This window comes from Bos indicus, chromosome 14 (assembly GCF_029378745.1).
Source record: "Bos indicus isolate NIAB-ARS_2022 breed Sahiwal x Tharparkar chromosome 14, NIAB-ARS_B.indTharparkar_mat_pri_1.0, whole genome shotgun sequence".
Taxonomy (NCBI): domain Eukaryota; kingdom Metazoa; phylum Chordata; class Mammalia; order Artiodactyla; family Bovidae; genus Bos; species Bos indicus.
The window spans coordinates 32302725-32306207 of record NC_091773.1 but is presented as its reverse complement, the minus strand read 5'-3'; positions in this window follow the sequence as shown (position 1 = coordinate 32306207).

The window sequence follows — 3483 nt, the reverse complement described above, 5'->3', positions numbered from 1 at the left end:
TCTTTGTGCCCTGGCCTTTCTCCAGTTGTGGCAAGCAGAGGCTACTCCGGTTGCAGTGTGCAGGCTTGTCACTGTGTTGGCTTTTCTTGTTGCAGAGCAGGGGCTCTAGGCATGTGAGATTCAGTAGTTGTAGCTCCTGGGCCCTAGAGCACAGACTCTGTAGTGTTGTGGCACACAGGCTTAGTTGCTCCATGGCATGTGTGCAGCAAAGTGATTCAGTTGTACATATATGTATATATACATTCTATTTCATATTCGTTTCCATTATAGTTGATCATAGGATGCTGAATATAGTTCCACATGCTATACAGTAGGACCTTGTTGCTTATCCATTCTGTATATAACAGTTACTGGGAGAAGGCAATGGCACCCCACTCCAGTACTCTTGCCTGGAAAATCCCATGGATGGAGGAGCCTGGTAGGCTGCAGTCCATGGAGTCGCTAAGAGTCAGACACGACTGAGTGACTTCACTTTCTCTTTTCACTTTCATGCATTGGAGAAGGAAATGGCAACCCACTCCAGTGTTCTTGCCTGGAGAATTCCAGGGACAGGGGAGCCTGGTGGGCTGCCGTCTCTGGGGTCGCACAGAGTCGGACACGACTGAAGCGACTAAACAGCAGCATCTGCTATGAAATGCTCTGTTTTTAAAGGTAAGCTAGAAGCTGGTTACAAAAGCATACACCCACTCCTGGTCCTATTCAACAGCAGAGATGAACTTAATTTATAACTTGTAGTTGTATTTTCTCTTTTTTCTTATAAAAATTTTGGTAGTTCATATTGTGCTCAACACTATTTTTTTCTTCCCAGTTTTTCCATGCAATTGTATGTATTTTGCCATGCAATTGTATGCAGTAATGTCATGTTATATCATGTTTTATCTCCATATCAGTGTTATGTCCTCTTTTATTATTTCTAATATTTTACATATTTGCTCTGTATCTTGTTATTCTTAACCAGGTTTATGAAAGAGTTTCTGTTTTACTGCTCTGTGTCTGCAACTGGCTTCTGGAATTTTTAGGCTTTAGAATTTTTTAGATTTTAGAATTTTTTTCTCTTTAATTATTTTTGCTTCTTTATTAAATTTTTTCTATTTTCTTCTCATTTTCCTTGCTGCTGTGTTTTTCTAATTTTCTAGGTATTAAAAGCCTGTATAAGCAATAATTTTTCTTTACTTATGAAGCTATTTAAGGCTTTATATTTTCCTATGCACAGTTATTAAAATGCATCTTAATAATTTTAACACTCCTTTACACTGCTTCCTTAACAGTTTGCAATTTCAATTATTATTTCTTCTTTGATCTAACAATTATTTAGAAGTATGTTTCTTAATTTCCAAGTCCCTAATTCAGTTTTGCAGGACTGACCCCTTAGCCTGTGGAATCTGATACTAACTCCAGTAGGTAGTGTCAGAATTGAGTTGAATTGTTAGGTCAGCTGGTAAAGAATCCACCTGCAATGCTGGAGACTCCAGTTTGATTCCTGGGTCAGGAAGATGCCCTGGAGAAAGGATAGGCTACCCACTCCAGTCTTCATGGGCTTCCCTGGTGGCTCAGACTGTAAAGACACCTGCAATTCGGAAAACCTGGGTTCATTGTTTAGGTTGGGAAGATCCCCTGGAGAAGGGAGTGGCAACCCACTTCCGTATTCTTGCCTGGTGAATTTTCATGGACTGAAGAGCCTGATGGGCTATAGTCTGTGGAGTCGCAAAGAGTCGGACACAGCTGAGCAGCTAAGCGCAATTGTAGGACATTCAGCAGGGGCCAGACTTGCTTGGTGGTGTAGAAACACACACACACTGGAACTGCGGTCAGAATTATAATCTTTGTGTTCTTAACCATAGACTCTAAAGATCAAAAATTGCTCTATTTTAAAGTAAAATGTCCTTGAAGATTAAAGTGTTAGTTTCCCATCGTGTTGACTCTTTGCGGCCCTATGGACTGTAGCCCTTCAGGCTCCTCTGTCCACGGGATTCTCCAGGCAAGAATACTGAAGTGGGTTGCCATTCCCTTCTCAGGGGATCTTCCCAACCCAGGGATGTATCCTAAGTCTTAGAGTGCCTTAAAATCAAAACATGCCTTAATTAACTGTTGTCAAAAACAAGATTTTATGTATTAATTTTGACATAAATCCTTAACCTTTATGAATAGAGGAATGTTTCTTCACTTTATATTCCTTTTCAGAAATTCAAAATAATATGCTAAAAAGGAAAACACTATTTTTGATATGACTGACATGGTCTTTAAATTTTTATAGGCTTTAGAGAATATATTCTACAGCTCCTTTTGAGATATCTTTAAGAAAAAGCTAATACTTAGTACAAGTTTTCCTATTCCCCCCCAAAGTTTTCTTTTTTAAAAAAATTGGGAAAATACAGTCAAATTAGATGTCATGGAAAAGTTGTTCTTAACTTCAATCAGAAATTTTTGGTAAGCTCACTTTCTTAGGAGCTATTATTGCAAATGTGTATGAAGGTAAGTATTTTTAAATCTTCCCTTTAAAAGGAATACTATTTTGGGGACTTCCCTGGTGGTCCATTGGTTAAGACTTTGCCTTCCAATTCAGGGTATGCGGGTTCAATACCTGGTTAGGGAGCTGAGATCCCATACGCCTCATGGCCAAAAACACCAAAACATAAAACAGAAGCAATGCTGTAACAAATTCAATAAAGACTTTCAAATTGGTCCACATCAGAAAAAAAAAATCTTAAAAAAAAAGGAATACTATTTTTATTAGACTCTAGGGAAGCTTTCATGTGGATGAAGTGTGGGATTTTTAAAAATATGTTTGTTTGTTTTTAACCAAAAATGAAGATGACTTATGAATGTACTTTAGGCCTTTTTGTGGACTTCTCACTAAACCAAAGATGAAAGTATTTGGGAAGTGGAGATGATTTTTATTTTTAAAAAATCTACTGGCTTAGCAACCAGGTCTCCTAATTAAAGAAAAAATTAAGTTCTTGACACTATAACTTGCTATATTATTTATACCTCTTTCCCTCTCTCTGGGGCTTCCCAGATGGCACAGTTGGTAAAGAATCCACCTGCTAATCCAGGAGACTCAAGATATGTGGGTTCAATCCCTGGGTTGGGAAGATCCCCTGGAGGAGGAAATGGCAACCCACTCCAGGATTCTTGCCTGGAAAATTCCATGGACAGAGGAGCCTGGTGGGGTACAGTCCACAGGGTCGCAGTCAGACACGACTGAGACACACACTCACACGTGCACTCACTCAGACATGCGCTCACACACCCTTTCTCTATATCAGCTTTACCATAACTGTAATTTCTACCATCTTACAATCACACCCTTTCAGCCCACCCATACTCTCGCCACCCCCATTCTTTGTTACATGCAGTGACTTTTCCTCAATTTCATGTGACATACTGTGTAATCCCATCTTCCAGCAGATCTCCAAGTTCCCCCACCTTATCTGATTCTGTAAGTTTTGCTGATACTGCAAAGGACAGCCACCACCATGCTCT